The following is a 10,693-nucleotide window of genomic DNA, read 5'->3' on the forward strand; positions in this document are numbered from 1 at the left end:
GGGGCTGGGCCAAGTAGGGGCCTGGGCAGGGGCTTGACCCAGCCCGGCACCAGGCAGCGGCCTCCTCCCAGGGAGCGAGGAGTTAACCCCTTCCCACCATGAGCCCGCTTACCTCCGGCTGTGCTGGGGGTCGGTAGGGGGCTCTGCGGCTGCTGAGGGAGTGTCTGGGGGGTTTCGGGGGAGCAGGGGTGCAGTGGGCTTTCACCCACGCGTCTCTCACCGCTCCAGAGCCTAACTGAGCCACTTTAGTGATCCTAGGTCATGTTGTCATCACACAAGTCTGTACCACACTCAGGTGTAGATTAGACACCTCCTCCTTTCTATCTATACCATTTCAAAATATTTTTCCATTTCCTAGGAGGGGAATGAAAGAGTTAAATGGGAACATTTCTGTCAGCTTTTCACCAACTATCTTTGGATGTTTTACTGACATTTTGCACTGCTTCTACAGTGCAAAATAGCCCTAAAGGATTGGAGTCTGCAGCCCTGTTTATGTTGCTTTATTTTAGAAACTCATATTTGAACAATTTGCTATATGTTTTTTACATTATTGGACTAAATCCATTCCCAGTAACTCTAGTAAAACTAATGAGGTTAAATTAAGGTTAAATTTGCCCTGCCCTCATAGATAACAGACCTGCATTAGCACTGGAGTAAGTTGGTACCTATCTTGAAAGCAATGGGAATTCTACTTCCCTACAGAAGGGCTGAATTTACAGTCAGACACAGATATGAGAAAAAATACAAACTAAACTGAAACAAATTCCAACATTGTCACTGAAATAAAGATAAATGGAAAGTTCATGAATTAAACAGGCAACTTCACTCAACACCTGCATGATACTATTTGTATTTCCAACTCTTTATCTCTTGAGCCATATCTTTGAGTCAAAACCAGCATTCCTTGATCAGATGGCCAGAAAAGCCTATAAGCAGCTGTAAAAAAAGACCAAAAAAATTCCAAAAAGTTTCTCGGAGAGAAAATCATCTCCCCGTACTGGGATTAATCTTCCCCAGCATAACAGTATGACAACACTGAACAAACCTGTAAAGGCAATTAAATCCCTAACAAGAAAGAAGGAAGAGAAGCTGTCAGGAACAAATTTTCTTGTGGATGGCAGCATAACACTAGAACCTTTCTGCTAGTCATAAAATAATAAATGTCACTATATTTAGAACCAGTCAAGTTTTTCTCTGCTCCCTTCTTAGCTCAAATTTTTCTCTCTGGTATAATCCCAGTGTTTTCAACACAAGAAAAGAATCGGGCCCATCAATTACAAAACTGATGTAGACTGTCATGTGTCATAATAACTATGGGCAGATTCTGATTAGCCACCTAAATTCAGTTTTGCAAAATATTGGGGAAATAAAGATTCCTCTCCTCTCCTTGGGCAATTATGTTATATCTCCCTAGATCTGAGCTCTAAATATGAGGACTTGTGCTCCTGGGAACACATAGGAAATAATGGGTAGGGAATAAATGAGAATGGGTTGTATCATGTCTCTACCCCTGAATGCATGCTAGCTAACTATGGAAGACTAATCTGCACCCTGAAAATGGATATCATAAATTATTTTCCTCCAGAAAAGTGGGGAAGGTTGAAGTGACATCATGGGGACAGTGAATCTGAGACATAGAGTCTGCTATTTTTCCTTGTGGGGTTGAATGCCCACACACACCCCACATTCAGGGATGAGAATTTGACACATCTGTCCTTTAGGTTTTTGAACTTTTAAAAGCTATTAGTTCAAATTCTGACATTTGTCTCAAAATTTGACCTGTGTTCCCTGAGACTTGTACATTCCCAAAGAAGGCAGCTTAATAAAGATCATCAGATTCATTCACCTCAAATTCAGCACCGGAACTAGTACTTGTTTGGTTCTGATGTTGTATAAGTGGAATATGCCCATATGTGTAAGTTATGAATACTTCAGAGATCTATGTAATAAACTCTTGGGACCAGATAGTTCCAGTCTTTGGGGAAATTCAAATTTGAATCCTAACTTGATGATTTTATTTATATATTGCCTCATAATTGTACAGCATGTAGCTAACATTTAGAGCAAGGGTGTCAAACATACAGCCCACTGGAAACAGTTCCATCTGGCCTGCCAGTAGTCTTGCATCCACTAAATGATCTGATCAGAGGCCTGAGGAAGAATATCTTGCATTCAAAAGCTTTCCTAACTTTATATCTACTATATAGTTGGCGATATCCAGTAAAAAATATCACCCTAAGAAATCCTTCCCTCTCACTTTAAAATTCTTACGTACTTAACAAATAAAAATCAGATAACAGACTGAATTTCAATATTTTTACATTTCTAAATTGTTTCAAGATATTTTTACAGTGCTAGTATTCAAAACAGTTGATAGCATCAGAATTATCTAAACAACCACAAAATAACATTGCCATTTTCTTAAATATAAATGGCAAAATATCAAAGTTTGTTCTCCTAATCTTGAGTATTCTTGACTTGTGACATATTTATTATACTTGGCTCTTCTCCAAAAATTATGCCTTCTGAATTGATTTATTTGTTTTAGTTTCACTGCTGTAGACTTTAAGAGAAATGAGCTCAGCAAAGTAATTTATAATTTGGGGACTAAGGACCCGATGCTATACCCCAGAAAGCCAATAGCAGTGTTGCCATTGATTTCCAGGCAGGCACAGATCCAGAAGAGGAGTTGTCTTTTACAACCATGCCAAGACATGTTCTGAGTGATGTGTCTCAGCATCATGTTTCTTGGAACCGAGGGAATATTCAGAGAGATCAGCCGATCTCTTGATCCACCTCCCAACCATTTCCCTGTAGCATCTGCCATGGTTTCCAAGGAAACAAAAACAGATGCTAAATGACCTAAAATCCAAGCCAAAAATGGAGATGAGGAAAATATTTCCTCTTTATCCTGAAGTCAGAATATTAAGTCTTTTTAATAAAGTTTGTCACACACTGCCTCTATAAAAATGGAAACAGATTTTGGGTATTGAAAACAGGCAACCAGCCATTGCCTGGAAATGGTGCTCTAAATGTACTGGTGACTTAAATAGTGAACCGTCTTAGACAGATAGTGGGAACTGCTTACTACTAAGACATAGGTATGTGGGTATGGCAACATAGTATAACTTTATCTTATCTGAGATCCAGTGAGGTGTGCAAAAACAAACTACCTACCAAGGGAATAGAAAAGAGTAGGGATATCTAGTAACAGGCATTAGATAAAGCTGTCTCCTTTTTTAACGTATATATTACATTCTCCTAAACAATCCTAGAGTTAAATTCAGCCTTAGGGTGTTCATTTATTCACTCATTTATTCACTTGGTTGATATGCCAACCTTCCCTATAAAGGCTCAGGACAGCTTGCAATAAGAGAACAAAATACCAAACAACAGAACAAAACTTTTAAAAGGCAGATGTGCCAATACGTAACCAGGGAGCCTGGTTTTCTCTGATTTAACAAAATCCCCAATTTTCAGTTAAAAAAAAAAGTAACCCAAATCCACATTTTTCTGTGATTTAAATGAAACACCACTGAGATAGATAGATAGTGGTGTTTCATTTTAATCATGGAAAATGTGGATTTGGGGTTACTTTTTTTAACAGAAAATGTGGGGGGGGAGGTTTAAATCAGAGAAAACCAGGATCCCTGCACATAACAGAACCCTCTCCCTGCCCAGTATTAGTCCAGACTAACTTTGTTTGCTAACCACCTGCCCGAAAAGAAAGGTCTTTACAGCTCTTCTGAAAGATGTCCAGGCTTGGGATCTGACAGGCCTCAAGGGGGAAGGAGTTTCAGGAATGAAGAGCAACTACTGAGAACAACATCCCACACATTTTTGCCAGATCATTTAGCGACCTTATAGGACAAAAGCAGCATCTTTAACTGTGCTCAGAAAGCTATAGGAAGCCACGGCAGATTCTGGAGCACTGGAATTATGTGCTCCTAGTGATCCAACCCCATCAGGAGGCAGGCCATTGCATTCTGCACCAGCTGCAGCTTTCAGACAGTTTTCAAGGGCATGTGAGGGGGATCATCTCTGCCTGAATCTTGCCCATATATAAGGAAGCACAATAGAGTACTACCATTGTAGCTCCATTTTACCTCCCTTCTCCAACGATGCTACAGCACCCTACACATGTTCCTAGACAGCTGCTCAATGAACTCTACAGGGCTCTGGAAGCAGAGTCAGGAATGGTAAGGGAAGCCCAACATTGACCATATTCCTTAATCAAAAATGCATTATCTCCACTGGGTGGAGAAACCTACCCTTCTTTCTCACTCCACTGTCCTTGAATATGTCCCACTGCAAAGAAAATCCTCTAAGGCAGGGGTTCCCAAAGTTTTTATGCCGCAGCCCGGCAAACCGCAGCTCAGAAGCGGGCACGGACTAGCAAACCACAGCCCAGCAGTCACATCCAACCATGGCCAGAATTTCCTCCTGGAAGAGAGGTAAGGATACCCCTATACCCCAGGCAAGAGGGTGGGCCAAACCCTGCGCTGCCATGGGCCCTGCGGAAGGAGCCATGGCTTCTCTGCCCGGCTCTGGGTGCGCTGCGTTTTGCCAGTCCGGGCCACTTCTGGTCCAGCAACCAACCATGCTGCAGACCAGAAGCTGACCCACTGGGGATTGAGAACCACTGGTCTAAGGTTCTTGCTAATCTGGCCATATTACAGGAATGTCTCTGCAGGAGGGGATAAACACTCTTTACCCCGGCAAAAGCTAATACAACTCTTACTGATTTGGGTGAGAGTTGTACTTGCTTACATGGAGGCTTAACTCATTAATTCTAAGGTTATTCTCACTGGGAGCACCCAGACATGTGGACATTTTGTTTCCTGGGGACAACTAGCAGTGGCGCACTTCATGCTGCAGCTGCTTGTCTCTAGGGGATGCCCATGCCATTTGCACTTTGGCACATGGCAAGCTTGTACTGGCCCCAGCAGCCTTACTTGGGGCCCTGGGGGCCTCTTGGGGCTGCAGCTGTGGCAATTCTGCTGCACAGAGCCTGGCCAGCAGCCTCAGCACAGCTCCAGGTGGCACAGCTCCGCTTTTCAGTAGTATGCACTGCCCAAGTGTGCACTGTACTGTGCTGGATATCCAGGGTTCAAAAAAACCCACAGAAAAAAAACCCGGTGCACTGCACACTCAGGCAGAGCGCGCTTGCAGCACAGAGAACATTGGATTGTTCAGTATGTGGCTCTGCAAACGTATCTGCAGTGCCATATACTCCATGACCTCCATCTGGACATGCCCACTGGGTGTTTTACTGCAGAGTAGACTAATTAGCTCCACAGTAAAGCATTACAGTCTACAGTATTAGGGTGCAATAAATTAATTAACTCTGCCATAAGATAGTACTGTTCCTGACAGTAATTACACCAGGCAGAGTAATTATGTGTGATCAAGTGCATGGGAAGACTGTGGCCACATCTACATGAGCAGTGAACTGTGCACTTGTTACTACACAGTCATTTAGTACTTGCATAACCAAGTACTAAATGACAGTGCAGTAACTGGCATTATTGTGCAGTAGGGTCTCCACGTTTTTTTTCCTGATTCTACTGCACAGTAGCAATGAGCTGCTGTGCAGCAGCTTGTTACTGCTGCCCAGTATCATCACATCATGGTTAGTGCCCCCAGTGCTACTGTGCAGTAGCTCATTGCTACTGCCTAGTAGCGTCTCGTATAGATGCGGCCTGTGACAGGGGCTGACTAGGGCAGAAGAGTACTGAAGTGCAGGTGTTGCCTGCCACCTAGCCTTGTATTTTAGCACCCTCATACCCCAGCCAGCCCCTCTGCTGTCCAACACCGCCACCTGGAGCCTGGGGCTGATTGCTTGGACCCCCAGCCAACCCAGGCCTGCTCTGCCCTAGCTGCAGTTCTGGGCACATGTATACACACTGCACGCAGAAGTAGCTGACTCCGGCGCAAACTGCACCACAGTTTATTTCCACGCATTAATTGCACAGATACCCCCAACAGGTGAAAATCACCCCTGTGCAGAGCACAAGCACCAGTAAAACCTTTGTTGTCTCTCCGGACAGGGATAAATGCACATCATGGATTTTGCACATAGTGTGAAACACACAGCAGTGACTTAGGCTTGCACCTGCTTAATGATGCAGGCCTAATGCGGGCACCTGGCATTTACTTTTTTCCATGCTGCTGAAAATAATCATTTGTCACAGATGAAAGCAGGATAAGGATGATTTGAATCACATAACATTATACATATCCCACATTCCTAAGAAAACATATTATTCTCAGGTACACACGTGATGGAAGAAATACCTCTAGTCTATATCATCACATGAAAAAGGAATCTGTTCACCCAGGTGTGCTGTTCTTTTTTATTCTAAAGCCAATAAATGTATTCGTTTCAAGTTTGTGTAATGTTATTAGCTGAGGTCTAAAATAGTAGACAGGATGAGCACTATGAGCATCCTAGCCACTGCATATAACAAGAAAAAGGAATTAAATTCCTTTTTATTTTTTAAGGTAAAAGCAAACATTGGAATAACATTGCCAAATTCTGATATTAGTTACACCAGTGTAAATCAGGAATTACCACAGTGAAGTTAATAGACCAGGTTTACTGGTTACATAGCATGAGTATAAACCAGTCTTACGTGTTTCTTACCACTGCTGGCTCTAATGTCTCTTATCTATATATTTATTACACCGTAAAATTGGTGCAAGTAAATTGAAAATCAGATTCCACATTGTTTGGTATGACCCAACCGTGAGATAGTTTTGGCAAATGACCACACAGCAGAGAAAACTAGAACATCATTCCTAAATATAATTGAGTCCATGCTTATCACCTCTGGCCTAATTCTCATGGCTCTTGTGCCCTTTGCTTCAGAGCTTTAGGCATAATACAAGTTTGCAAGATACATGCATCCCAGATTGCATTTAAGATACTCACAGGATTCATGTCAGAAGGGATGCAACTTACAAATTCCTGGATGTTATTAATTTACTGAAAACATTTACCCAGGAGATTCCCACTGGAATAAAGCATTCAGGTTCCAAGGGCATCCTGTAGCCAATAAAGAGACACACACTCACCTGTCACTGCAGCAGGCTTATGACACATTCACAGCAAAATCATGGTTAATAAATTATCATTCTTTCTTATATGCTACAAAACTGCGCCTTTGGGACTTTGCTTTTAGTCCACACAAGGGCATTTGTATACACCATAAAATTGGCCTTTAAAGTGCCCTTTTGCACTGCTTTAATGGTGCAGCTGTTTACACTGTCAGCAGCAGTATACACTTTAATGGCGTGGCTGTTTACGCTGTCAGCGGCATATTGCTCATTAAATGACTTTGAGATGCAGCGAAATAAAACATGTCCAAGGTGTTTTAGTTTGCTACCTTACAGCCGCAGAAGGAAACACCAGGCCCCATGCAGCTCAGGGGCTTCCTTTCCACTGAAAGAAAATAAAAAGAGGCATGCCTGACCTTTTTTTTTTTCTCCCTGGAGCCTGCCTGCATGCCTGAGCTGCGTGGGGGCCTGGTGCTTCCTTCCACTGCTGCAGTGCCCCTAGGACTGCTCAGGCCGGGTGCCTGTGGGCAGGTGCAGCCTGGGGGGGTGCCACCATGGAGGAAACCACTGGCTTCTCCCTGCAACTCAGGGACCACTTGGCCTGCCAGTAACTTGGCCTGCCACCTTCCCACCCCCTCCACCAGAGGCTGTTAAGGATTGAGTCCAAGCCTCATGTACGTGCCATGGGAGTCTACTTCGGTTTAAATTGAAGTGGGTTTTTTAAAAACCGACCACTTCAATTTGGGCAGAATTAAACCAAAGTAAACCCCCATGTCATGTATAAGCAGCCCAACAGAAACAAATTCTCCAGCAGACAATATTTGTCCTTACTTTTATTAGTTACAACTTATGTTTCTCCATTTGGTTCTAAATAGAAACAGGTAGTGATGCCCTGCTAGAGATTCTAGCATTTCTGGCATTTTCTGACATTTCTCTACTGACCAAAAACATAAGGTATTGAAAAGTACACAGGATAGCATCCTGAGTTCCCAAACTACTTTAGAAAAACATCTAAAATGTAGCTACCAATGAAAACTGAAACCAAACTACAAATTGTATGATGTAATACAAGTTGCCACAGCTTTTTCATTTCCTGTACCCATTGAATGTATGACTGTGCTTGGAAAAGTAACCATCTACAATTGGCACATTATTCAGAGTAGAGCTGCTCTTGGTGTGTGTTCTGAATAATACTTGTTTGCTTTCACATCAAATTTTGTTTGACTGCCTTTCACTCTCATAAGCATTACAAAGGCAGTGCAACTAAGGGAGAATGAGATTTTCTATCCTGTGCAATTTCTACAGAATTATTTACTGATTTCCAATCAAATATACTTGTGAACTTGAGTTCATATCAGGCTGTTGGTTTTGGTCACATGTTATTGTTTAAAGTACACTGAAGACTGAGTTTATCTGTACTTCCAAGCAGGTAGCCAGGAAAGAGATCATCCTGCAGAGAGTCCTGTGAGGAAAATAGTTGGGTTTAAAACATTGAGCTGTACCTAAAGGCAATGGCCCAAGATGAATTTGGGCCATTGTTTGCTGAGTTTTTTTGTGGCCAGTGAGGCAAATGTCAGCTCATTTGGTCTCACTGATTGGATGAAACATAAAAGTTATGGAGTAGGTATTTCAGAGACTTGAGGACGATTCAGCTGTGGTCATTATTCCTAAATTATCAAGGAGATGCTGAAAGATCAACAGGAGCAACTGACTGTGCTTAAGGAGCAGCATCATTTTGTCCTCAGGGTCTTGCATCCAGTCATGGTCAGCAAAAGAAGACAAAAGTATTTGAGGGGAATGAGGACTGGGGTCCAGCCAGCAGCGTGTTATGATGGTAGATGCATGAGGCATGCACTTAGATTTTCCCCACCACACACACACTTATGAACTGTAACTTTATAGATCAATCTGTTGTGAAAAGTGCCAAAGAAACAAGAAAGTCCGTAAACTGAGGCATGCTGCAGTTAGGTTTGTAGGACTGCAGGAAAGATAGGTAACTAGAGGCATAGAACATGGCTGTCCAGCAGCGAACACAAACTGCACGTGATAAAAGTAATGTGAAACCTCTGGAATGAAGGGATGTACTCAACTGAGTTAAGGTACAGAACCTGGTCCTGCTCTAACCTTGGAAACCTGCAAGCATGGGGATCTTCATGTAATAAATTCATGTAAGATCCAGGACTCTGCAATAAGAAAGTGGGAGAAAAGGAAAAAAAATGAAAACAGAGTTCTACATGGAGAGCTGCCAGGAATTAATAAATTAACTCTAGGGAAAGACTCCATGGATCTAGGGTCAGAGCTCCAAAAAGTACTTGGGACACTACAAGAAGAAATGTCTGAGAAGTGAGATTTAATATCTGTGTGAAAGAGTTGAAGGATGAGAAGATATTTTTCAGAGAGAAGCTGACAAATAAAGAAGACAAAGAGAAACTGAAAGAACTAGATTTCTGACTTTTGCTAGCAGGTAGATTTGGACAAACTAAAGTTCCAGGCCTAAGATGGTATGGGCAGAGCAGGAAAAGTAAATAGCAAAATCAGACCATCAGCCTGGAAAAGGGCAGGAAGGAGTTGGAACCTGTACTTCTGGATTGAAAGAATCTAATGTATGGGGATGTGATCATTCTAGGGCAGAAACTCAAAAGGAAATAAAAGCCATCTCCTTTATCAGAGCAACTTCCAACAAAAAACAGGAACCATTAAACCAGGGGCAACACGTAGGGGGTGCACATGGGTGCACGTGTACCCACTAAGCAAGGCGGTGCACCCCCTACAGAAAGGCGCCTCTGACACCACTGGCAGCATCTGCAGGCAGTCTGTGATCCCAGCTGGCTGCTGCCAACACTGCTGGTGGCATCTGTAAGTGGTCACCGACCCCTGGCTGGCACTCACTTCTCCCCACCGACAGTGCTAGCGGCATCTGCAGAAGCTCCCCCACTTACTGCCACATGCTCCTGCTGCCACCGTGCCCTTCCAGCTGCCGGGGGCACACATTGTTTATGCATTAAATAATATACATGGAGGTTAAGGACCTAATGAATCCAAAAACACAGCCTGAGAAAATATTTCTAAGTTCGAGAAATGTGTTACTGAGTTCTGGGAATACAAATGTGTTTTTGAACAGCAAATAGCTATGATGAAAAGGTGCTAGAGGTAGAGGCTAGACTCCTAGGTGAGGGCAATGCCACATACTCTGGCAGTGAAAATTCATAGCAACAGAAGGTAGAGAAGGCTCCATTTCAGAGAATATTGGCCCAACACTAAGAATGCATGTGACCAGGACACTAAAACACCTATGAGGATGTACAAGGCTGAGGGCTAAGAAACAGGCAATTCTGCATTCCAGGTCAACACAGAAGAAACAAGGGACAAATTGGATCTCTGTGTAAAAGAGTGGAAGGCCACCAAGAGAATGGGCATCCTTCAGCTCCAAAAACAAGGTTGTACACAAAGTGGATACAGAAGTGATGGCGGTAGCCCCTATAGCTACCTAGCAAAGTGGAGACCTTGGGGGATCAGGAGCTGCAAGAGGAGCTGTGTTCAAGTCATCTCACAACTTAGTAACATATACAGACTAAATTGAGAGAGTGCTTGCAGGAAACAGAAGAAACATGCTCCTCAATGAATGTGAGAAATA

This window comes from Crocodylus porosus, unplaced genomic scaffold (genome assembly GCF_001723895.1).
Source record: "Crocodylus porosus isolate Cpor-Errol unplaced genomic scaffold, CroPor_comp1, whole genome shotgun sequence".
NCBI lineage: Eukaryota > Metazoa > Chordata > Crocodylia > Crocodylidae > Crocodylus > Crocodylus porosus.